General features: G+C 40.6%; 1 long non-coding RNA gene across 1 annotated transcript; it reads left to right on the forward strand.

Moving 5' to 3' along the window:
• The first annotated feature begins 1,678 nt into the window (after positions 1-1,678).
• On the forward strand, positions 1,679-15,915 carry LOC129020084 (uncharacterized). Its single transcript, XR_008495766.2, has 7 exons — positions 1,679-2,020; positions 4,274-5,610; positions 9,473-9,561; positions 9,850-9,988; positions 13,406-13,545; positions 15,165-15,364; positions 15,584-15,915. It is a non-coding gene; the product is annotated as an uncharacterized LOC129020084 (long non-coding RNA).
• Positions 15,916-27,377: the final 11,462 nt, after the last annotated feature.

A 27,377-nucleotide genomic window follows, 5' to 3' on the forward strand; every position in this document is an offset into this window, starting at 1 on the left:
GCAAGAGCCCCTTCCTGCCCTTTTGCAATCAATCCGTAGGCAACCACTTGATCTGCTTTCAGTCATTATAAATCAGTTGTTTTTTCTAGAATCTCAGATAAATGGAATTTACAGTATGTAGTCTTTTGTGTCTGGCTTCTCTCACTCAGCATAATATTTCTGAGATTCATCCATACTGTTGCTTGTAGTTTGCTCCTTTTTGTTGCTGAGTAGTACTCCCTCATAGGAAATATGATCCATCACAGTTTGCTTATTCATTCACCCACAGAAGTACATTTGGGTTGTTTCCTTTTTTTTTTTGGCTCTAATGAGTAGAACTGCTGTAAACATTCTTGTATAGGTTTTTGTGTGGATGTGTTTTTTATTTCTAGGGTAAATACCCAGAAATGGAATTTCTAGGTTATGTGTAAATGTATGTTTAACTTTATATGAAAGTACCAAACTTTTTTCCAGAGTGGCTGTAGCAGTTTGCATTGCATTGTTTTTCACCAACAACATACTCCATTGTTTTGCATGTTCTCCATAACTTGGTATTAGTTTAGTTTTGCTTTGTTTTTAGCCATGCTAAAAGGTATGTCATGATAACTCATTGTGGTTTAGTATGCATTTCCCCAGTGGCTGATAATGTTAAACATCTTTTACTGTACTTATTTGTCTCTCTCTCTCACACACACACACACACACACACACAGTTTATTTTATCTTATTTTTTGGAGAAAGAGTCTTGCCCTGTTGCCCAGGCTGGAGTGCAGTACTGCAATCTCGGCTCACTGCAACCTCCACCTCACAGGTTCTAGCAATTCTCATGCCTCAGACACCTGAGTAGCTGGGATTACATGCATGTGCCACCACACCTAGCTAATTCTCACTCATATATTTTCTTTGGTGAAGTGTCTGTTCAAATCTTTAGCCTATTTTTAATGTGGATTGTTTGTTTCTTACTACTGAATTTTGAGAATTCTTTATATATTCTGGATGCAAGTCCTTTGTTGGATATATGATTTGCAAATATTTCCTCCCAGTCTATAGTGTCTATTAATTCTCCTAACACCGTCATTTGGTGAACTCTAATTTACCAATTTTTATGTTGACAGATCATGCTTTTGGCATCCTGTCTAAAAAACTCTTTGCCTTTGGGAGGCCGAGGTGGGCGGATCATGAGGTCAAGAGATCAAGACCATCCTGGCCAACATGGTGAAACCCCCTCTCTACTAAAAATACAAAAATCAGCTGGGCAAGGTGGCAAGTGCCCGTAGTCCCAGCTACTCAAGAGGCTGAGGCAGGAGAATCGCTTGAACCCAGGAGGCAGAGGTTGCAGCGAGCCAAGATCACACTGAGAGGTGAAGCCAGCTGGGCTTCTGGGTAGGCTGGGGTCTTGGAGAACTTTTGTGTCTAGCTAAAGGATTGTAAACGCACCAATCAGCACTCTGTAAAAATGTACCAATCAGCACTCTGTAAAATCTACCAATCAGCACTCTGTAAAATGGACCAATCAGTGCTCTGTAAAATGGACCAATCAGCACTCTGTAAAATGGACCAATTAGCACTCTGTAAAATGGACCAATGAGCAGGATGTGGGCGGGGCCAAATAAGGGAATAAAAGCTATCCACGCTGAGCTGGTAAAATAAAGCTGGCTGCTGCTAGGGTTTTGTGTTCAGGGTACATTATGAGCTGTAACTCTCACTACGTGGGGCTGCGAAGTCAGTGAGACCAGGATGCCACCAGAGAGGAACAAACAGCTCTGCACATGCTGCCTTTAAGAGTTGTAACACTCATTGCCAAGGTCTGCCTCTTCACTCCTGAAGTCAGTGAGACCAGGAACCCACCAGAAGGAAGAAACTCTGGAGACATTTGAATATTAGAAAGAACGGGCTCCGGATACACTATCTTTAAGAACTGTAACACTCACCCTGAGAGTCCATGGCTTCATTCTTTTAAGTCAGCGAGATGAAGAATCCACCGGAAAGAAAAAATTCCAGACGCGGCACCACTACATTCCAGCCTGGCGACAGAGTGAGAGTCCGTATCAAAAACGATAACAAAAATTGATTTCTAAATGTTTATAGTTTTATGCTTTATATTTAGAGAGCTTGAGTAATTTTTTTTGTATAAGGTATGAGATTCAGGTCAAGGTTTTTCTCTGTTTTTGTTTTTTAAGACATGGGAGGTCTCTATGTTGCTCAGGTTGGACTTGAACTCTTGGACTCAATGGATTTTGACTCCACGACTCAATTGCTTTTTTTGCCTCAGCTTCCTGAGTAGCTGGGACTAGGTCAGGGTGTTTTTTTTGTTTTTATTTTTGACAGTCTTGCTCTGTCGCCCAGGCTAGAATGCAATGGCGATTTTCGCTCTTTACAAACTCTGCTTGCCGGGCTCGGGATTATTCTGTCTCAGCCTCCCTGAGTAGCGGGGATTACAGGTGCCCGCCAACACACCCCGCTAATTTTTGTATTTTTAGTAGAGATGGAATTTCACCATGTTGGCCAGTCTGGGCTCAACCTCCTGGTTTTAGGTAATCCGACTGCCTTGGCCTCCCGAAGTGCTGGGATTACAGGCATTAGCCACGGCACCCAGCCTAGGTCAGGGTTTTTTAAAAAAGGTTTTATGGCCAGGGTTGGTGGTTCATGCCTGTACCCAGCACTTTGCAATGCCAAGGTGGGCAGATCGCTAGAGGTCAGCTGTCTGACACCAGCCTGGCCAGCATGGTGAAACCTTTCTCCTAAAATTACAAAAATTAGCTGGGCGTGGTGGCACGTGCTTGTAGTCCCAGCTACTGGGGAGGCTGAGGCAGGAGAATCGCTTGAATCTGGGGAGCAGAGGTTGCAGTGAGCCGAGATCACACCAGTGCACTCCAGCCTGGGTGACGGAGAGAGATTCCGCCTTGAAAAATAATAACAAATAGAAAAGATTTTACGTACGAATGTCCGATTGTCCCACACAATTTTTTGAAGACTATTCTTTTGCCATTGAATTGCTTTTGCACTTTTGTGGGGAAAAAAAAAAATCAACTGGCCATATTAGTGTAAATATAATTCTGGACTCTATGCTGTTCCATTAATCTAGCTGTTTGTACCTTTGCCAATACCACACTGTATTGAACACTAATTTCATCATGAATGTTAGAATAAGATTTCTCCATTTTGTTCTTCAAAATTGTTTCAGCTATTCTAGTTCCTTTGCCTTTCAAAATAAATTTTAGGATCAGCTTGTCCACATAAAAAAATTCTGCTGGCTGTTCTCACTCATATATGGGAGCTAAAAAAAGAAAAAACAAAAAACTACCAAACTGTTTTTGGAGTAGCTTCATGGATCTTATGAAGGTAAAGAGTAGTCTGGTAGGCCAGGTGGTGACTCATGCCTGTAATCCCAGCACTTTGGGAGGCCAAGGCAGGCGGATCACTTGAGGCTAGGAGCTCAAGACAGCCTGGGTAACATGGTGAAACCCTGTCTCTACTAAAAATACAAAAACTAGCCAGGCATGGTGGTATATGCATTTAATCCCAGCTACTTGGGCGGCTGAGGCACGAGAATTGCTTGAACCCAGGAGGCAGAGGTTGCAGTGAGCTGACATCACGCCATTGCATTCCATCCTGGGCGACACTGCAAGACTCCATCTCAAAAAAAAAAAGAGAGAGAAGACTGGTAGTTACCAGAGGCCAGGAAGCGGAAAGGGAAGGAGGGATGAAGAGAGGTGGAGTAAAAGATACAAAAAATACAGTTAGGTAGAAGAATTAATACCTAGTGTTCTATAAATCAGTAAGGTGACTGTAATAAACAATCTGTTACATATTTCGAAATACCTAGAGAATTTGAATGTTCCCAGCATGAAGAAAAGATAAACGTTTAAGGCGATGGATATCTCAATTACCGTGATTTGATCATTACACATTATATGACTGTATCAAAATATCACATGTACCCTGAAAATACGAACATCTGTTATGTATCAACTTAAAAAATTTAAAAATTCTGCTCGGATTTTGATTGGAGTTGCATTAAATCTACAGATCAATTTAGTCAAAATTGACATCATTACTATGTTCAGCCTTCCAATGCGTGAACACAGTATACCTCTCGATTTATTTAGGTCTTTAATTTCTTTCATCAGATTTTTCAGTTTGAAGCATATTGATCGTATACATGTTTTGATAAATTTATACATAAGTACAGCGGTCTTAAAAAAGTTCACAATGTGCATTATGAAAATACTGTGCATGGATTTCAAAAAAATTTTTAATTGATTTATTATTATTATTATTACTTTTGAGACAGGGTCTTGTTCTGTCGCCCAGGGTGGAGTGCACTGGAGCAATCACAGCTCACTGCAGTCTGGACCTCCTGGGTTCAAGCGATCCTCCTGCCTCAGCTTCACAAAGTGTTGGGATTACAGGTGTAAGCCAACGTGCCTGGCCTCAAAACTTTTTTGCACCAAAATAAACTCATACTAACTTGTTATAACCTATCTTAACTGGAGCTAGTTTGAGACACTAAGAAGGATAAGACATCAATTTGAAAAGAGCCCCTATCAGAGCAACAGGAATTCTGCTAAAATTGAAGCAAGAACAAAAATTAAATTAATGGCGAAGCTGGGGTGAGAGAATGATAAAATCATGAATCCTTTATGAAAAGCTTATGGGAACAATGCCCTAAAAAAATCATCAGTTTACAAATGGATACCTTGTTTTAAAAATGAATGAGAAGATGTTGAAGATGAAGCCCACAGCAGCAGGACATCCACATCAGTTTGCAAGGAAAAAATCTTGTTTGTGCCCTAATTGAAGAGGACCAATGACTAAAGAGCACAAGCAATACCCAGCACCATAAATGTCTTAACTGGTTCAGTTTAGACAATTCTGACTGAAAAATTAAAGTTGAACAAACTTTCCACTCAATGGGTGCCAAAACTGTTGTTATCTGCAGATAAGAGCAGAGTTTATAATGGAAATTTTTAAAAAGTAGAATCAAGATCTTGAAGCGTTTTTTCAACGAATTGTAACAGAGGATGAAACATGGTTTTACCACTATGATCCTGAAGACAAAGCACAATCAAAGCAATGGCCACCAAGAGGTGGAAGGAGTTCAATCAAAGCAAAATGAACTGGTCAAGAGCAAAGGTCATGGCAACAGTGTTTTGGGATGGACAGGGCATTTTGCTTGTTGACTTTCTGGAGGGCCAAAGAATGATAACTTTTTTTTTTTTTTTTTTTTTGAGACAGGGTCTCATTTTGTCATCTGGGCTGAAGTGCAGTGGCACAATCTCGGCTCACTGCAACCTCTGCCTCCCAGGCTCAAGCAATCCTCCCATCTCAGTCCCCAAGTAGCTGAGAACACAGGTGTGCACCATCACACCTGACTAATTTTTTTTTAATTTTTTTGTAGAGACAGAGTCTTGCCATGTTGCCCCGGCTGGTCTTAAACTCCTGGGCTCAAGCGATCCTCCTGCCTTGATAACATCTGCTTATTATGAGAGTGCTTTGAGAAAGTCAAAGCTTTAGCAGAAAAATGCCCAGGAAAGCTTCAACAGAGAGTTGTTCTCTACCACAACAATGCTCCTGCTCATTCCTCTGATCAAACAAAGGCAATTTTGCAAGAGTTTCCATGGGAAATCAGTAAGCATCTACCTTCCAGTCCTGATTTGGCTCTTTCTGACTTCTTTTTTGTTTCTGTCTTAAAAAATCTTTAAAGGGCACCTATTTTCTTCAGTTAATGCTGTAAAAAAATATTGCATTGACATGGTTAAATTCCCAGGACCCTCAGTTCTTTAGGAATGGACTCAATGGCTGATATTAATATTATCATTTACAAAAGTATCTTGAACTTGATGGAGCTTGTGTTGATAAATAAAGTTTATATTTTTTATTTTTATATTTTAATTTCACTTTTTCAAGTCCCCTCACATTTAATTTTGGGGGAGCCATTATAAATGATTTTTTGTTCGTTTGTTTGTTTTTTGAGATGGAGTCTCGCTCTATTGCCCAGGCTGGAGTGCAGGGGTGCAATCTTGGCTCACTGAAACCTCCACTTCCTGGATTCAAGCGATTCTCCTGCCTCAGCCTCCCAAGTAGCTGGGATTACAGGTTCCCACCACCATGCTCAGCTAATTATATTTTTAGTAGAGACAGGGTTTCACCATGTTGGCCAGGCTGGTCTTGAACTCCTGACCTCAAGTGATCCACCCACTCTGGCCTCCCAAAGTGCTGGGATTACAGGCGTGGGCCACCATGCCAGCCATGATATTGTTTTAAATTGAAGTTTTCAATTGACAATTGCTAGTATATAGAAAAATAACTTAATCATTTATCCTAGGCCAGGCATAATGGCTTATGCCTGTAATCCCAGCACTTTGGGAGGCCGAGGCGGTTGGATCACCTGAAATCAGGAGTTCCAGACCAGCCTGGCCAACATGGTGAAACAATGTCTCTACTAAAAATATCAAAAATTAGCTGGGTGTAGTGACAGGCATCTGTAATCACAGCTATTCAGGAGGTTGAGACAGGAGAATCACTTGAACCCAGGAGGCAGAGGTTGCAGTGAGCTGAGATTGCACCATTGCACTCCAGCCTGGGCAACAAGAGTGAAATTCTGTCTCAAAAAGAAAATCCTTTATCCTGTGACCTTTATACATTCCTATTTTAGTTCTATGAGGTTTTTTTGTGTGTGTGATTCCTTGGGATTTTCTATGTACACTTCTATGTCATCTGCAAATAGAAACAGTTTTCTTTCTTTCTTTACAAACTGTATGCCTTTTATTTATTTTCCTTACCTTATTGCATTGGCTAGAACTTTCCAGTACAATGTTGAATAGGAGTGGTGAGAGTTGGCATACTTGCCTTGTTTCTCATCTGAGGGGAAAGGTATTCAGCCTTTCACCATTTAGTACAATGTTAGCTCTAGATTTTCTGTAGAAGTCCTTTATCAGGTTGAAGAAGTTTCTCTGTGTTACTTGTTTGCCGAGAGTTTTTTTTTTAATCCGTGGATGGATGTTGAATTTCATCAAATGCTTTTTCTTTATCAATTGCTAAGAGTTGCCATTACAACATGTAATTGAGACTACTGAAAGTAGATTTACATGCAAGGTGTGTAAGGAAGGTAAAATGTGTTTTTGGTAAAAGATTATAAGAAGGCATGGGAATATAAATTTTTGCCTAGTTTAGAGGGTTAAAGGATTGTTTTAAATTAGATAAGATTTAAAAATTAGATAAGATTTAAAAACTAGATAAGATAAAGTTAAAGGCTTAAACAAGTGGTGGAAAGTTTGTAAAAATTAATCTTTCAAAAGAAATCCTGTGTGTGAACATATTGACTAACTTCAAAAAGATATTATAGGGTTTTTCCACAAATTGAGCATTGGAATAAAAGCACAAGATTTTCTTAAGGCATTGATCTACTCTTTAACAAAAATTTATAAAAAGTTATCAAAGTCTTATAAGAATCTCACCTCATGGTCAAACTGGTTAAGATTGGATAGAATTATCTATAAGCTTTCATTAAAAAATTGGGGTTGACATTAATAATAGACTAATGCAAAGGTGAAATTTAGCTTTCTCTCCTTTGAGCAGGATTTTTATGTAATATTAAGGACAGATTGTTTGGAAAACTAAGTCTTCCCTCTTAATGAGTAAAAGTTTTTGCCTTGTTTAAACTTTTTGAGTCATCATTTTGGCTAAACAAATGACTTATGGTAATCTGGAATTCTATTTCATAATATCAAGTGTTTTAAACCTTTAACATATTTGACAGCCTTCCCCAAATCAAACTTCAGTTTCAAGGTTGTCTTTTCCAACCCCTAACTTTTGGGTGCCACAGAGGGCCCCTGGGGCATCCAAAAGAGTTAGGTAAACAGGGTTATTTGACATGTTTATTTATGTAGCATTGCCAAAATAATGTTTAATTCTCTTCAGGTTATATTTTAGTGAATAATGTTAACATATGTTCCAGAATTGCATGGGATTTCTAAAATTCTAATGTCTGAGTATGTGCTAGCAATCATAATTAAGGTTACTATGTTAAGTTATTGTCAACCACAGAAATAACCAAATTTCTTTGTCAATTGTGTTTTTGACCCTAACTACCCTGAGGACATTTTGTCATTCACAGACAATTGTTGTCTTGCTTTGATTCTTTTCAAAAGATGGTTTATAATCAGCTGTAGGACTTTGACAGGTGCTCTGAAATACAGGTTTCTGATAACTTTGGAGATTGCAACATTGGAATAGAGGAAAACGTACAGGACTCATGAAGAGCCAAAATGTTCATGAATATCAAGCAGAATAAGAGTTCACTGAATTGATTGAACTAACAGAAAACTGAAGTAATCTTTTTATAACTTTTTGCTTAAGACATTGCTGATCCTTGTTTTGTTTTTTAGAATCAAGGAAACTTTTATTTTGAGTCATTTACAGCCTTTAATAATTGAGTAAATTATACTCCTGTGAAGAAAATTTGAAGCATATTTGTTTCTCCCTGCCTGGTTTCTCTAGAATTTGGAAACTATTTGTGAGTATTCTTAACTTACAGCAATATAGTAATTAATTTGCATCAGTGCAATAAGAAACATTTTCTTTTGCAACAGGACACAATTGGAGAAACTGGTTGTTTCACCAAGGCTTTGACTGGAATGATGTGCTTTCCTTTAGGGAATCAAGCTTGACTTGCAGAGCCAATAAAACCCCCCGGGGAAAACTGGTCACATGCTTTGTCTACACTGTCCCTGTACAGGGTTCCTAACCTGTGTTGAGTAAAGAAGGTCACTTTCTAACAGGCACAGGAGTCCCATGTTATCTTGGGATCTCAAGAAGAGAGGAATTTACCCAACTCATAGGTATACGAGGGTATAAACCCATGGCTGGGCTTGGCTTTAAAAGGTCTTATCTGAGCTTCCTTGTGGAACAGAGTTCCATCAAAGCCAAGTTCAAAAGCCTATGTGGGCCAGGCATGGTGGCTCACGCCTGTAATCCCAGCACTTTGGGAGGCCAAGGCGGGTGGGGGTGGATCACCTGAGATTAGGAGTTTGAGACCACCCTGGCCAACATGGTGAAACCCCATCTCTACTAAAAATACAAAAATGAGCCGAGCATGGTGGCGGGCACCTGTAATCCCAGATACTTGGGAGGCTGATGGCAGGAGAATCACTTAAACCCAGGAAGCAGAGGTTGCAGTGAGCCAAGATTGCGCCACTGCACTCCAGCCTGGTGACGGAGTGAGACTCTGCCTCAAAAAAAAAAAAAATTTTTTTTAGAAAAAGCCTATGTGAAAAATAATTATTCTTGCTACACTTTATGCAAATAATCAATATAAGTATAGATAATAATCAGTATAAGAGACAAGTATAAGACTAAAGTTTATTTTGCAAACAACTCAGTCCTATCATGATTTGTCTTTAACAAAAATAAGGACTGAAGAAAGAAAAATTATGTTTCAAACTTATCATACACTTGCCATTAAATTCTAATCTCATTAGATGTTTTTAAGTTTTTGCCCACATTTTAGACTAATCCTGCTTGTTCCTGTGAACCAACCAGTGATCTCCCACTGCAGCTCAGAAGAAAGAGAAGGGATGGGTAACGTAAAAATCTGGATCAATATTCTAATTCTGGGCAATTCTCCTGCAAATCCTGCCAGGTGATAGGAGTAAACAGGGTGCTCATAACCTGGAGGTTTATTTGTTTGGGAAAATCAGAACAAGGGAGCTAACCAATGCCAACATGCACCCAAATCTTAGCAGGCGTAACTATGGCCACCAGCTATCTGAGTGTATTGGCAGCCTTGGGATTTTTGAGCTGTCCTTACCCTCTTGTTTCATTTTGATACATGTCTTCTAATAAACCAAATTGTTTATTCTTGCCTAGAGGCCATCAAACTCCAAATGATCATGTAACCGGAGCCTTGGACAATTGCTCCCTTTCACTGGGGACCCTTAGACCTCTGAGGGAGATCTGACTGCCGTTTTCGCAAAACAGCACTCACTGTCAGCAGGAAGCAGTTAAGGTTGGACTTCGTCCCTATTTTTTTTTTTTTTTTTTTTTTTTGAGACGGAGTCTCGCTCTGTCGCCCAGGCTTGAGTGCAGTGGCGCGATCTCGGCTCACTGCAAGCTCCGCCTCCGGGGTTCATGCCATTCTCCTGCCTCAGCCTCCCGAGTAGCTGGGACTACAGGCCCCCGCCACCACGCCCAGCTATTTTTTTTGTATTTTTTAGTAGAGACGGGGTTTCATTGTGTTAGCCAGGATGGTCTTGATCTCCTGACCTCATGATCCGCCTGCCTCGGCCTCCCAATGTGCTGGGATTACAGGCGTGAGCCACCGCGCCTGGCCTTGGACTTCTAAGGCCTTGGCCTTGCCCTATTCTAATGGCAGTTAGATGTACCTCTTCAGAGGGGCGAAATGATAGTGACAGGAGGCAGCCAAATGCCTAGGCAAATAGGGGCAGGTCCCCAGTACAACCCCACCTCCAAGCCAAAGACAGTTTAAAGCCTGGAAGCCAGGCTACAGGTTCAATCCTCCAACCGGATTGAGAACTTGTCTTCCCATTTGGTGTGCTTTCCTCTGATTGGTCCCCACTCTTCACCTATTTTACATATACCTACCCTTTCCTAATTGGTTTTTTACATTGTTATACCTACTTTTGAGTGGTGTCTTCACTTTAACCTTTTTTGCATACTCACAAACCAATCAGCATGCACTCCCCATTCTAAGTTCATAAAAGGCCCCAGACCCAGCCACACAGGGGACTTCCCACCTTCAGGTAGGGGAACCGTCCCACTGTGTCCCCTCTCCACTGAGAGTTCTTGCTTAATAAATTCTACTCCGCTCACTCTCTGGTGTCCGTGTGCCTAATTCTTCCTGGTTGTGAGGCAAGAACTCGGACTTAGCTGAGCTAAGGAGCAGGAAGACTGCTACACTTTGTTATTTAGACTTTTAGTATGGCAAATTAAATTAATTGTTTTTTTGAGATGGCATTTCACACTTGTTGCCCAGGCTGCAGTGCAATGGCACAATCTCAGCTCACTGCAACCTCTGCCTCCTGGTTCAATCGATTCTCCTGCCTCAGACTCCCAAGTAGCTGGCATTACAAGCATGTGCCATCACACCCAGCTAATTTTTTTGTATTTAGTAGAGATGGGGTTTCACCATGTTGGTCAGACTGATCTTGAACTCCTGATCTCAGGTGATCCACCCACCCCGGCCTCCAAAAGTGCTGGGATTACAGGCGTGAGCCACCACGCCTGGCCTAAATTGATTTTTTTAAAGAAAAAAATTACATGTATAATTAAATTAATATATTTTATTTTGAGAGCAGTGTTAAGTTCACATCAAAATTGGGTAGAAAGTACAGAGAGTATACCTCCTCCTCCCCTGCCCAGCATCTCCCATATCAATGTCCCACACCAATGTAATATATTTATTTGTTACAATCAATGAACCAACAGTGACACATCATTATCAACCAAAGTTCATACTTTACATTAGTGTTTACAGTCTTTTTTTTTTTTTTTTTTTTTTTTGAGACAGGGTCTTGCTTTGTCACCCAGGCTGGAGTACAGTGGCGCAATCTCAGCTCACTACAGCCTTGACCTCCTGGGCTAAAGCAACCCTCCCACCTCAGCCTCCTAAGTAGCTGGGACTGAGCACCATCACAGTCGGCTAATATTTTAATTTTTTGGAGAGACAAGGTCTCACTATATTGCTCAGGCTGGTTTTGTACTCATGGGCTCAAGCAATCCTCCTGCCTCAGTCCCCCAAAGTGCTGGAATTACAGGCATCAGCCACTGTGCCCAGCCAGAGTTTACTCTTTGTGTTGTTTATTCTGTGTTTTGACAAATGCATAATAAATGATATGTGTCCACCCTTATAGTATCACACAGAAGAGTTTCACTGCCCTAAAGATCTTCTGTGTTCTACCTATTCATCCTTCCCTTCCCCAATTCCCTGGCAACTTATAACCTTTTTACTGCCTCCATAGTTTTGCTTTATTCAGAATGCCATAAAGTGGGAATCATACACTATGCAGCCTTTTCAGATTGGCTTCTTTCACTTAATAATATACTTTAATGTTGCTCTGTGTCTTTTTATAGCTTGATAGTTCATTTATTTTTAGTGCTGAATAATATCCCATTGTCTGGATGTACCACAGTTTATTTGTCCATTCATCTACTGTAGGACATCTTGGTTGCTTCTAAGTTTTGGCAATTATGAATAAAGCTGCTATAAACATCCATGTGTAGGTTTTGTGTGGACATAAGCTTTCAGCATATTTGGGTAAATACCAAGGGGTGATTTTGCTGTATTGTATGCTAAGAGTATGTTTAGTTTTGTAAGAAACCATCAAACTATTTTCCAAAGTGGCTGTACCATTTCTTTTTTCTCCACTAACAATGAATAAGAGTTCTCATTGTTCTACATCCCCACCAGCATTAAATGTTGTCAATATTTTGGGTTTTTGCCATTATAATAGTGTGTATTGGTATCACATTGTTTAAATTTGCAATTCTCTGATGACATATGTTGAACATTTTTTCATATACTATTCGCCATCTTCTTTGGTCAAGTGTCTGTTTGGATCATTTTCCCATTTTTTAATCAGTTTGTTCATTTTCTTATTGTTTAATTTTAAGAGTTCCTCTTATATTTGAATAATACTCCTTTATCAGATAAGTCTTTTGCACATATTTTCTCCCAGTCTGTGGCTTGTCTTCTCATTCTCTTGGCAGCATCTTTTGCATAACAGAAGTTTTAAATTTTAATAAAATCCAACATCATTTTTTTCTTTTACTGGTTATGCCTTTGGTATTGTACCTAAAAAGTCATCATCAGGCCAGGCACAGTGGCTCATCCCTGTAATCCCAGTGCTTTGGGAGGCTAAGGCAGGAGGATCACTTAAGGCCAGGAGTTCAAGACCAACCTGGACACCATAGTGATATTCCCATTTCTACAAAAAACAAAAAAATTAGCTGGGGGTGGTGGCATGCCTGTAGTCCCACCTACTTGGGAGGTTGAGGTGGGAGGATCACTTGAGCCCAGGAGTTTGAGGATGCAGTGAGCCTAAACTGGACTGCAGCCTGGGCAACACAGTGAGGCATGTATCTCTAACAAATAAAAATAAGTAAAATAAATGAAAATTTTAAAAGTAATCAGCAAGCCGAAGGCCATCTCAATTTTCTCCTATGTCATCTACTAGGAGTTTTATAGTTTTGCATTTTACATTTATGTCTATAATCCATTTTGAGTTAATTTTTGTGAAGGATGTAAAGATTGTGGCTAGAAACATTTTTTTGCATGTGGATGTCCAGTTGTTCCAACACTGTTTGTTGAAAAGCCCATTCTTTCTCCATTGAATTGCCCTTGCTCCTTTGTCAAAGATTATATTTCTGATTATATTTTTGTGAGTCTACGATTTTTTTTTTGTAGAGATGGAGGTCTCACTATGTTGCCCAGGCTGGATTTGATCCTGCAGCTTCACCCTCCTGAGTAGCTGAGACTACAAACGTGCACCAACACCATGCCCAGCTGATTTTTGAATATTGAGCCAGCCTTGCATTTTTGTCATGGTGTGTTATTCTGTATATATGTTTGCATATATATATATGTACTTTGTATATTTGTGTTATATATATGTATTTATATATTTGTGTTATATATTATGTATTGCTGAATTGGACTCTCCAATATCTGTTGAGGATTTTTACATCTATATCCATGAGGGCTATTGATCTATAGTTTTCTTTCTTTGAACTATCTTTGTTTGGTTTTCTTATCAAGGTAATGATAGCCCCCTAAAATGAGTTAGAAAATATTCTCTTCTTTTTGTACTTTCTGAAGAGCTACTGCTTTTTGAAAAGCTCAAACCACATTGTAGCCAAACTAACTGTATACTCAAGGTAACATTACTCGTGCCTTTTTTAATCTACAAAATTATTCCATAGCAGATATTTTAATTATTGAATATTCTGCCTGTTAGGAATATAGGCACTTCCAACTACAAAATGAGATTTACCACTTTCCAAATTTATGTCCTATTGGTTTTGTTGTTGTTGTTTATTAGATAATCTTGGGAGACACTAAAGAGTTCTTGGACTTTTGAAAATGACTTCTGTTATCTAGAATCCTAATTCTCTAGGATTTGGACTTACAAATAATTTGTAAAGGCCTAATAGATTTCAAAAACCACTTAATCTTCATATATGCTTCAGAAGAAGAAAAAATATCTGTATCACAGTAAAATCCAATGGCTCTTATTATAATGAAAATCACGACTATTGTATGAAACAAGGATTTAAAGATTTCTATTATTTTTTAGAACCAGTGAGACAGAGAAAGCATTCTTATGTAAACAAAGGCATGGTAGTGTGAAATACTGCAGTATATTGATGATCAGCAAATGCTTCTATTTGCTCTGAAAATCAGACGTATGAAGGTGTAGCAGTAGAAAATAAAATTGGGCCAGGCACAGTGGCTCACGCCTTTAATCCCAGCACTTTGGGAGGCCAAGGCAGGCGAATCACGATGTCAGGAGTTTGAGACCAGCCTGACCAACATGGTGAAACCCTGTCTCTACTAAAAATACAAAAAAATTAGTCAGGCATGGTGGCATACACCTGTAATCCCAGATAGGAGGCTAAGGCAGGAGAATTGCTTGAACCCAGGAGGCGGAGGTTGCAGTGGTGAGCCGAGATTGCACCACTGCACTCCAGCCTGGGCAACACAGCGAGACTCCTTCTCAAAAAAAAAAGAAAGAAAGAAAATATAATTGGAATGGCAGTTGTGGGTAACGGCCTTGAATGATAAGCCCCTGGACTTTATTTACTTTTAGGTTTTGAGCAGAAGAGATTAAATAGAATAGTAGTGAGGAATCCAAGCTCCAGAGCCAAACAGAGCTGGATTCCTAACCTGGTTCTGCCACTTAGGAGCTGTGTTTCCTTTTCAGGAGATTTGATTCCTCTATAAAGTTTTTTTTTCTAATCTACAGAATGGAGCTAATGATAGTATCTACTTTAAAATGGCTGTTGTGAAGGTTAAATATGATAATGTATGTAGAGCCTGGTGCCTGAAACATAGCAAACACTCAATAAATATTAGTGACTACCTGATTAGAGCTGTGCTTCAGAAATATTAATCTGATAGCAGTATGTAAGGTGATACAAGCAAATGGCTTTCCTTCTTAAAACAGAACCAGAGCCTTCCAAGGTCAGCACCAAGAATACAGAAAGCAGAATCTCTAGGTGGGATGATATGTCTCTAAAATTGGATTAACAAGATTTAGAGGCTACTCTGACTGAAGGTGAAGGAAGAGGAAGTCGTCATTGCATTATTGTTTTCTGTATTATGATGTTCCAGTATACTGTGCTATTTTTAAGCACTGAAATTCAGGTATTTTTGTTGGTGTTATACCATTATTTTACACGCTGGTCAGCAAATTTATTTACTCTTCTTCATTCTCTCTTCAAACCCTCCTCCCTTCTGCCCAAACCCTCCCCCCATCGCTGACACCCTCACCACAAGCCCTCCCACTCCCTTTTTACCACCCAGTCTCAGTAACTCCGTACCGCTTCCATCCTTTGCTACACTTATTTTTTCTTTTTTTCTTAGGAAAAAGGCTGGGCCAGGCACAGTGGCTCATGCCTGTAATCCCAGCACTTTGGAAGGCCAAGGTGAATCACTTCAGGCCAGGAGTTCAAGACCAGCCTGGCCAACACGGCAAAAACCACATCTCCACTAAAACTACAAACTAGGCACTCCAGCCTAGGTGACAGTCTCAAAAACAAACAACCAAAACAAACAAAAAAATTGAAAAAAATTAAGACAGAAACAATAATATAATTTTGCTTCAGTATAGCAATTACTCAAAGAGAAATCAAAAATGGTTTTATGGGCCAGGTGCAGTGGTTCATGCCTGTAATCCTAGCACTTTGGGAGGCCAAGGCGGGTGGATTGCCTGAGGTCAGGAGTTCGAGACCAACCTGGCTAACATGGTGAACCCCATCTCTACTAAAAATACAAAAATCAGCCGGGTGTGGTGGCACATGCCTGTCGTCCCAGCTACTTGGGAGGCTGAAGCAGGAGAATCGCTTGAACCCGAGAGGCGGAGGTTGCAGGGAGCTAAGATCACGCCACTGCACTCCAGCCTGGGTGACAAAGTGAGATTCCACCTCAAAAAAAAAAGGTTTTATGTGTGAAAGAACATTGAAGGCAGTTATAAAAATAGAGAATGTCATTAGGATCATCAAACATTTTCCTGTATTGTAAGATATTGAACTATAAGATATGATATAATAATTAGGGTCCCAAACTGTTTAATGAAACAGAAAGAGAGATTTTGTAGTTTTATTTTGCCTTCTTTTGGTGTCAGCACCAGATACCAAAATACTGTATTTTATTTCATTAAGTGTTCAGGATTTATAACACTTAAAAAAATCACTGCTCAGGAGGCTGAGGTAGGAGAATTGCTTAAGCCCAGGAGGTCAAGGCTGCTGTGAGCTGTGATCAAGACACTGCATTACAACCTGGGCGACAGACAGAGACTGGCTCAAAAAAAAAAAAAGTGAAATTGCTGCTTATTTACATGCCTTCAAGCAAAATCCTTCTTGTTATTACTTCTAATCTAATCTGCTCGAGCCAGAAAACCAGATGAATTCGTTAAAATTCTTTCAGTACATACACCCAACTCAAAAATGTTTAAGCTATAAATGTTATTTATTGCCTCCTGTAACTGAAAAGTCCAATAATTTTTTAGTCATGACTGGTTCCAGGGGCTCAAAGTATAACATCAGAATTGAGTTCGCTCTTTCTCGCTCGCTCTCTCTCTGCTCAGTCGTCTCTCTTTCTCTCTCTCTCTTTTTTTTTTCTTTTAGACACAGTCTTGCTCTGTCACCCAGGCTAGAGTGCAGTGGCACAATCTCGGCGCACTGCAACCTTCACCTCCCGGATTCAAGTGATTAGAGTGCCCCAGCCTCCTGAGTAGCTAAGATTACAGGTGCACGCCACCGTTCCTGGCTAATTTTTGAATTTTTAGTACAGATGGGATTTCACCATCTCGGCCAGACTGGTCTTGAACTCCTGACCTCATGATCCACCTGCCTCGGCTTCCCAAAGTGCTGGGATTACAGGTGTAAGCCACTGTGCCAGGGTTTTGGTTTTTTTTTTTTCTTGTTTGAGACAGAGTCTCACTCTGGTCACCCAGACTGGAGTGAAGTGACAGGTGATCATGGCTCACTGCAGTGTCGACCTGGGCTCAGGTGATCCTTCCACCTCAGCCTCCCTAGGACCACAGGTATGAGCCACCACACCTGGCTAATTTTTGTATTGTTTGTGTAGAGACAGGGTTTTTCCATGTTGCCCAGGCTGGTCTCGAACTCCTGGGCTCAAGCAATCTACCTGCCTCGGCCTCCCAAAGTGCTGGGATTATAGGCATGAGCCACCTCGCCCAGCCAAATCTCTATTTCTATCTTTCTGCTCTTTCCTCTACATTGGCATAATTTTCCAGCAGGATCTTCCCTCAGGGTATCCCATATAGATCTGGGCTTACATCTTAACAATCTAGCAACCCCACCAGAGTTGCAGGCAAAGTTCTCTCAATAGCCTAGATTGGGCCACTTGCCCATTTCAGCATCAATTACTGTGGACAAGGGACTGACTGGATCTTGGTCATGTACAATTCCTCAACCTTATGGGTGGTATCAGCCCTATAAAACCCACAAAAACGAGAGTAAGAGAGCTAGTTTACCCAGAGGAAAATCAAAATAGTATTACCCAAAAAAGTAAATTGTGAACAACATAGGTTCACTACACCAGATAACTTAATCTGTTAGAACTATATCTAGAATCATAGCAAATTGGCTCTAAATGAAAATCTGAGAATGTTTCCCATTAATAAAGTCCAGGAGCTTTAGTGTATAAGCTTTGTGATATCTATTTTGGTAGTTCCAAGTGGTCTTGCAGAGCTGAGGGCATAGAAATGTTCTTTTGCAGAATCATCTTACTCTCAACCTTTTTTTTTATCAGAATCATCTTACTCTGTCAACCTAACTTATTTCTTAGGGTTTATTCTCTGAATAATTAAATTGGACATAACTTACATCTAGAGAAGGTGAGTTTTTACCATAATCTGTCAAGCAGTATTTCTCTTTTACTGAATTGCACTAACAAATCCCTAGGTTGCAAAGAGAATCTCACAGAATACTTAAACCAACTAGAGTTCAGATAGAAAACTCTTTAAGTGCAGAATTAAGAACTAAAGGGATTTGGAGGTGCTTTCCAAAATGCAGTTAATATTTTAAATGAAGAGTCAATTAAATAAATATCAATTTAACACTGTAGTGGACATGACTAATTGTATCCCCAATATTCATTTCCCCATTTTCCTAACAACAGTACCCAGATTTTGCTTAAGGCAAGCCATTTTTGGCAAAATGATTTGGGTAAGACTGACCTTACTTCTGGTTTTAGGGATAGGCTCTAGATGGCTTATGGCAATACTCCTGGGCATGGTAGTTTGTTTAGGGATGGTCACATGACCCAATTTAGGCCAATCATACTCAATTATTGGACATCTATTTGAGTCATTAAGATCCTCTCTTTCTCCCTCTCTTCTCAACTGGATGTAAATCCACAAGCACATAGCCTCAGAAACTACTGGCAGCCATCCTGCACTGGAGAGAGTTTGCTGAGAATGAAGCCAATCTCAAGGAAGCAGAACAGAAAACCTGATACAGAAAAACCAGGTCCTGGTAATGCTATTTGAGCTGCTATATCAAGCCATGCCCTGAAATCTTATACTTTGGATTTTTCAGTAATGTGCACCAATAAATTCCGTTTAGTTTTTAAAGTCAGTTTGAATAGGATTTTCTGTTAACCTTTTATTCAGAACCAATTACAACTGCAATACAATTCTGATGCTAACCATCTGGAGTTAGTGTCAGACTCCACAGGTTTTTTTAAGGTCACAGTCCCCAGAAAGACTGGCTTTATTTCAGATGCCAGTCACAGTTCAGGGATCCCAAACTTCTGACCAACTGACTAAAATTTCAGAGGTTCCCACAATGCCCTCAGGTTCAATAATTCCCAAAAATGATTCACAGAACTCAGGAAAGTGCTATACTTGTGATTATAGTTTTATTATGAAGTATACAAAACAGAGCCAGTCAAATGAGACATATAAAGCAAAATCTGGGAAGCTTCTGATTTCAGATTATCCTTCCCCTTTCCCCTACAGTGACAGGATGCATCACTTTCCAGTACCCTGATGCGTTCACCTACCAGGAAGCTCCTCTGAGCCTTGGTGTTCAGAGTTTTTACAGGGATTTCCTTACGTAGGAATGAATGATTGAATCAGTAGCCACGTAATTGAGCTCAGTCTCCAGATATGTCAGAGGTATTTCCTCAAGCTCTCCCTGTTTATCCTCTCTGCTTCTGCATTGGCTCAATCCCTCACCACCTCTCACTTGAATGCAGTATAGCCTGTTATTTCTCACTCTTATCTGTGCCAGGTTCCCGCTGCTTTGGCCTTACTCTACCAGATTTCCTGCCTTGAATAAGACCCGGGGGACTGGCTTGGTCTGGAACAGCAGAGACAGAATTTCTTTGAATCTATTTAACCTGCAACATCCAAAGATACTCTTGAAGATTCTCATTATCTAAACAGAAAATATACTTAAGGGGGAAATTTAGGTTGTCTGTCCCCATTGCTCCTTCTACCTCTTGGAAAATCTTTCTGTCTTTTAGAGGTTTGTGTCATCTATTCATCTTTTCTCCCTTCCCAGTGCAATTATCTTCCAAATTGTTGGTCATTTTCCCTCATTCTCTGAAGACCTGCAAGCACCTTGCTCACAGCCTTCCTATACCCTCAACTTCTACCATTTTCCTGGGTAACTTCAAGGTCCCTGTGCCCTCTGAGTTTCATGTTCTCATTACCTCTAATCCAATGAATTTATATTCAATTCCCCATAAGCCATGCCCTCTTCTCTTTTCATGCTACAATTGCTCTAGGTTCTCTCATTGACTCTTAAGGTTTTACATAAAACCTGTATGCTCATGACTCCCAATTATTTTTCCAGTCCAGACCTCTCTTCTGAAATCTACACCCCTATATTCAACTGTGTTATTCCTCTACGTGCCTCACACCCAGGCGTCTCAAACTTAACCTCTCAAAATTTAACTGTTTCTCTTTTGACCCTTACTCTGACAAATCTGCATTTCAGTAAATGATTCCACCAGCCGTTCAGTTGTGCAAATCTATCTCCTTCACCCCCTCACTTTGTCACTAAGCCCTATTCATTCTACCTCCAAGATATATTTTGAATCTATTTATTTCTCACAATCCCCAATGCTACCACTCTAATTCAACCCACCATCACTCTTTTCCTGGACTATTGAAATAGTGTCTATCTCGTCTCTGTATTCATTCTTGTATCCTTTCAATCCATTATTTACATAGCAGCCATCCTGACTTTTTAATGCAAATCTTATTTTGTCATTCTTCTACTTAAAATCTTTCAGAGGGTTCCCATTTCTCTTCGGATAATGTTCAAGATCCTTAGCATGGCCAACAAGGCCTTGCATGATCTAGTTCCCATAGTCTTTCTAGTTTGCTCTCCTGTTACTCTGCCCCTCATTCACTGGTCTCCAGTCACACTCGCTTCCTCTGTTTCCTAAAGATGAAGCAAGTTCCTTCATGCTTCAGAGTGTTCATACATAAAGTTCTTTCTACTTTGAACACTTCCTGTGCCTTACTCCCATCTCCATCTGTCCCTGACTGTGTGACAGGAGCTGTGCCCTAAATAAGACACAATTTTCTCCCTTTAAGAAGCTCACAGTGTCACATGAATGGGACATTCATGTAAGTATTAAAAAAAATCAAGCACAGTATAATAAATGCAATAGAAGCATGGCCAGAAGAGGTAATATTTATCTTTGTGAGAGTCAGGAAAGGACATTTAAGAGAAAAGAACCAGCATGTTCCAAGGACAGAGGCAAGAAACACATGAGATATAAGCATTTTGGACTGCTAGAGAGGAAAGGCAAGGAGGTGGCAGAATAAGTGGCTAGAAATTGCCTTGGATGCTGTGTTAAGGGACTGACTTTATCCAATATGCAAAGAGGGTATCCCTTACAAAGGGTTTTAGGTAGGAGAGAGGTATGAAAATATATCAACTATAGTGCTATCAAATTTGTAGTAGTGTGGGAGAATGGCCTGGATAGAAGAAAACAAAGGTACAAACTCAAGTAGAAGAACACTGTAATAGTCCAAGCAAGTGATGATGGCAACTGAATTAAGGCAGAGGTAGTAGGAATGGAAAGAAGATAAACTGAAGATTTTTTTTTAAATTTAATTTTTTTTTGTAGAGACAGGGTCTATGTTGCCCAGGCTGGTCTCAAACTCCTGGGCTCAAGTGATCCTCCACCTGAGCCTCCCAAAGTGTTGGGATTATACAATGCTCAGCTAGAAGATATTTTAAAGAGGTAGAATAGATAGGACTTGGTGACTGAACAAAATGGATAAATTCCTTGCCTTTATGGAAATTACATTCTAATATGGGAGGCAGATAATATTCAATAAACAGATGTGTACGTGATATAACTCCTGTAGGGTTATAAGCTAGAGAAAAAATAGAGTAGAGTAAAAGCACAGCAAATGAAAGAGTTATTTTAGATAGGGTGGTCCCCCTGAGGAGGTAACATTTGAACAGAGACCTGAATGGTGTGAGGAAATGGGCCATAAGAATATCTGTGAAATGAGTATTTCTAAAGTAAACAAGTATAAAGGTCCAGAGGCAGCAATGTGCTTGGCATATGTTTGAGAAACAACAATGAAGCTAGTATGGCTGAAGTACAAAAAAAGGAAGGGGAGAGTGGAAGGACATAAGGTCAGAATGTAGCAAGAGGCCAGATCATTAGGGCCTTGCAGACTGTGGAAAGAATTTTAGATTTTATTTTAAGTGTGACATGAATCACTGGAGAGTTCTGAACAGGGGAGTGGCATATCCTAACTTACACTGTAAAAGGATCATTCAGAATATAGTTGGGGGAGAGTGGAAGTAGGATAGCCAGTTAGGAGGAAGGGATCTAGGTGAGAGATGATAGTGGTTTGGATGAGAGTAACAGTGATCAAGGTGGTAAGAATGAGTCAGTCAGATTGGGAATATATTTTGAAGGTAGGATGATGGATGTGCTAGTGGATCAAATGAGGATATTAGAAACAGAGGAGTCAATGATTTCTGGCCTGAGCAACAGGGCGAATGGTAGAACTATTTACTGATATGGAGAAGGCTGAAGGTTTGGGCAGCAAGGAATCAAAGGCTTGGTTTGGACATATTTAGTTTGGAATACTGTTAGACATCCAAGTGGAGCAGCCAGTGGAGATATGAGTCTGGAGTTCAGGGGAGAGGTTGCAGATATACATGTTTTGGAATCACTAACATATAGATGATATTTAAAATGACAGAGTTGGTTAAGATTTTCTAAGAAATGAGTATAAGAAAAAAATTAGTAGAAGTCTGGGGATGGAACACTAGAATCCCCAATAATTAAAGGTTGAGAAAAGAAAGAGGATCCAATGAAGAGACAGAGGAGTGGCCACTGAAGTGAGAAGAAAATCAGTATAGGGTGGAGGCCAGGGAAAGACAGTCCTTCAAAAAAGAGAAAATGATCAACTAGTCAAATGCTGCCGTTTAGTCAAGTAGGTTGAGAACCGAATTAGGCAACATGAAGGTATTGGTGACCTTGATAAGCACAGTCTCAAAAAAGTAATGGGGATAAAAACCTCACTTTTAACAAAGAAACAAAGAAAGTGAGAAGTTTCACTACACAAAGAAGAGCCGAGAAATGGTGTAGTAGCTGGAGAGACACATGCAGTCCAGGGAAGGATTTTTTTTTAAGGGAAGGAAGTTGGTGACACAGGAGATGGCATAGTGTGAGGGCAAAATTCTTGCGTAGGTGAGTTCTGTAGGTATTTGGACATTTGGGCCTGGAGCTCAATAGAGAGGTAGAGGCTGGAAACATAGATTTTGGAATGACTAACTTGTATATGAAAGGGGCAAATGTGAGAGTAGATAAAACTGCTTGGGGAGAGTGAAAAACAGAAACCAAGGACAGGACTTGAGGAATCAAAAAAATTAAGGGAATATGAGAAGATTCAGTAAGGAAGACTGAGAAGGGATCTCTTTTATTTTCTAGTCATTTTTATGCCTATACCACATGCCATATTTTTTCACCCCTCATGCCTGGGAAGCCTTCTCTTCCCTGGATTCATCACCATCTCTCATAGTACTTTATACATATCATCACTAGCACAGAATTCGCTACATTTACATTATATATATCTACTTCTTCCATCAACCTCAAAGTCCCTCCCCCACCAAAAAACTCTTTATTCATCTTTGTATTTATAACACTTAGCATCATGCCCTGAAACATAGTAGGTGTTCAATGAATGATGCATGGAAGCAGGGGGAAGTTAAGCCACAAATAGAGTATGTAATATACAAGCATTAGAAAGTATGAATATGTCTTTTATGCCTTTCTAAAAGCAGTATATATCTTGGAAAGAATTCACCAGTGAAGCCATCTGGAGTTTTCTTTGTAGGAAGGTTTGAATTATGAATTCAATTATTCTAAAATATAAAATTTTCTATTTATTCTGCTTTTGGTCTTGGTAAATTTTGTTTTTCACTAAGATCTTCCATTTCATCTTAACTGTCAACTCTAACAGTATAAAGTTGTTTATAATATCCTCCTATATTTATTTAATGTCTACACGACCTATAGTGATGTCCCCCTTTTTAATTGCTGATATTGGTAATGTGTTTTCTTTCACATTTTCTTGATTACCCTTGGTAAGAGTTGATGAATTTTCATTTCTGTTTTAGAAGATTATTAAGTTTTGGTTTTGTTGATTTTCTCTCTCGGATACCTGCATTCTATTTCATTGATTTCTGATGTTTATTTCCTTTCCTTTGTTTTCTCTGCATTAAATTTGCTGCTTCTTTCTCTAAATTTCCCTCTGAGCTTTGAACCAAAGTTACTCATTAGAGAAGTCCCAATGAGCCTGTATTAGTACCCCACCATGCTTAGTCACTGGCTAAAAATAGTTCCTAAGAAGCATGGCCTCAGCTGCAAACACATTGGTTGATCCAGAAGGTCAGCAGTCGGGGTCATCAATTAACTGTTCTCCCATAGCAGGAAATCTGAGAGGCCCACTTTCATAACCACCACAGCCCACTCTTTGAGCCCTACAGATCTACTTTTTCACACAGGTTTGGGAAGAAATTTTTCTATGGTTCCCATGGGCCTTTCTTGCTAAAGGAAAACTTGACGAGAAAGGTTAGTGTGACAAACTATAGCAACTTGTCTGGGGGCCACAGTTGTTACTGATCCTCTCTCTCCTCCACTATCTACTCCAAATTCCCCTCACCGTCCGTTATCACCTTAGCAGGTCTTGGTGGTTTATGTGGTGGTCTGGGCTCCTGGTAACCATACCCTTCTCAGGCCAGATTTGCTGCATGTGTTCATTCAGCCACATGGGGCAAGAAGGTATCAGGAGATGCCCAAGTGGAATCACATCAGCTCTGTAAAAAGCAGCACTACCTCCTCTTACTGATCAGGGTCAATTACTCCTGTCATGATGGTGACTCCTCTTTTTGCCTCATGATATCTGGACATAAGGAGTCTAAAATGCCCAGCAGCAGCCATAGCTTGTAGTTCAATGGGACCCTTGCTGTGATCCCTAATAGGAGCGTAACCTCTTTGGGGACTAGGACCTCCAGCCCTACAGATCCCACATTTGTGAGTATGGGAAGCACAAAATCTTCTACTGGGTCATTGATAGTGAAGAGAAGTGGGGCTATTCCCACATCTACTCCTTGGTTAGTGAACCCAAGTATTTTTCCTATTAGGGCCTGCTGTGGTTTGAATGTGTCCTCCAAATTTCATGTATTAAAAACTTAATTTCGGCCAGGTGCGGCGGCTCACGCCTGTAATCCCAGCACTTTGGGAGGCCTAGGCGGGCGGATCACAAGGTCAGGAGATTGAGACCATCCTGGCTAACACAGTGAAACTCAGTCTCTACTAAAAATACAAAAAATTAGCCAGGCGTGGTAGCGGGCGCCTGTAATCCCAGCTACTCAGGAGGCTGAGGCAGGAGAATGGCATGAACCCGGGAGGCGGAGCTTGCAGTGAGCGGACATCGCGCCATTGCACTCCAGCCTGGGCAACAGAACCAGACTCTGTCTCGAAACAAAACAAAACAAAACTTAATTTTTAAATTCGTATGTTGATGGCATCTGGAGGTGAGGCTTTTGGGTGGTAATTAGAATCAGACAAAGTTATCAGGGTGGGGCCCCCATAATGGGACTGGTAGCTTTAAAAGAAGAGGTAGGGAGACCTGAGCTGACACACATGCTCCCGCCCTCTCACCATTCGATGCTGTCACGTTATGACACAACAAGAACGACCTCGCCAGATGGCAGCACCATATTCTTTGACCTCCTGGTTTCTAGAACGGTAAGAAATAAATTTCTTTTCTTTGTAAACTACCTAGTCTGTGGTTTTCTGTTACAGCAACAGAAAACAAACTGTGACAGAATTACAAAGGCCTCTGATTTAATGTGTATAACAAATCCAGAATGATAGTATCCAATTCTTTCAGAGTGTTGCCTGAGTGTAACGTCACCCGTGCCTTTAGAAAGTCACTCCAGGCTGGTTGTGATGGCTCATGCCTGTAATCTCAACATTTTGGGAGGCTGAGGCAGGAGGATCACTTGAGCCAAGGAGTTAAAGACCAGCCTGCTCAACATGGTGAGGGCTTGTCTCTACAAAATTTTTTTTTTTTTTGAGGTGGGGTCTCGCTCTGTCGCCCAGGCTGGAGTGCAGCGGCACCATCTCAGCTCACTGCAAGCTCCGCCTCCCGGATTCAACCCATTCTCCTGCCTCAGCCTCCCGAGTAGCCGGGACTACAGGCACCCACCACCACGCCCAGCTAATTTTTTGTATTTTTAGTAGAGACAGGGTTTCACCGTGTTAGCCAGGATGGTCTCGATCTCCTGACCTCGTGATCTGCCCGCCTCGGCCTCCAAAAGTGCTGGGATTATAGGCGTAAGCCACTGTGCCTGGCCTTGTCTCTACAAATTTTTTAAAAAATTAGCTGGGTGTGGTGGCACATGCCCATAGTCCCAGCTACTCATGAGGCTGAAGTGGGAAGATGGCTTGAGCCCGAGAGATCAAGGCTGCAGTGAGCTGAGATGGCACCACTGCACTCCAGCCTGGGCGACAAAGTGAGCTGCCTCAGGAAAAAAAAAAAAAAGTCATTCCAGCCCTTTAAAGTGCCAGATTTTTCTGGATGGTGTGGTATGATGGTATGATTAGTGGATGTCATGGCCACAGGCCCACTCGCACTCCTCTTTTACCATGAAGCAAGTCCCCTGGTTGGATGCTATGTTACATAAAATTTTATGCTTGTGGATCAGGCATTCATTCTGTAAACCCCCATACTTTAAACCCGTATTTTAAACTCCATATTTTAAACCCTGGCTGAGGACTTGTGGGCAGGAAAAGAAAACCCATACCCAGATTAGACATCCATCACTGTGAGAATGAACTATTGAAACCCTCAGAAGTAGAAGAGACCTAGTGTTGTCAACTTGTCACCAAGCGGCCAGTTGGTCTCCTTAATAGTGCCATATTGGGGACTCTGCATTAGTCTTTGATGCTGACAGTAAAGATCATCAGTAGCTAGATCAGCCTTGGAAAGCTGGAGCCCATACCTAGCCTCTATCCCTGCCACTGTGGCCACTCCATTTATGTGATGGTATTAGTTTCCTAGCGCTGCCATAACAAAGTACCACAAACGTGGTGGCTTAAACAACAGAAATGTATTGTCTCATAGTTCTGAGGCTAGATGTCTGAGATCATGGTGTCAGCAAGGTTGGTTCCCTCTGAGAGCTATGAAGGAGAATCTGTTCCATGCCTCTCTCTTAGCTTCTGTTGTGTCACCCTGATCTCTGCCTTTATTTTCACATGGTGTTCACGCTGTGTATCTGTCTTCACATGGCCATCTGCTTATTAGAACACTAGTCAGAGTGAATTACGGGTCTACCCTACTCCAGTATAAACTCATCTTTACTAATTAATTACATGTGCAACAATCCTGTTTCCAAATAAGGTCAATCTGAGCTACTGGAGGTTAGGTCTTCAATGTATGAATTGAGTAGGGGGCAATTGGTATGATTTGGTTGTGTCCCCACCCAAATCTCATCTTCAATTGTAGCTCTCATAATTCCCTGTGTGGTGGGAAGGACTTGGTGGGAGGTAATTGAATCATGGGGGCGAGTCTTTCCCATGATAGTGAATAAGTCTCACAAGGTCTGATGCTTTTATAAAGGGGGGTTTCCCT

Source organism: Pongo pygmaeus, chromosome 1 (genome assembly GCF_028885625.2).
Source record: "Pongo pygmaeus isolate AG05252 chromosome 1, NHGRI_mPonPyg2-v2.0_pri, whole genome shotgun sequence".
NCBI lineage: Eukaryota > Metazoa > Chordata > Mammalia > Primates > Hominidae > Pongo > Pongo pygmaeus.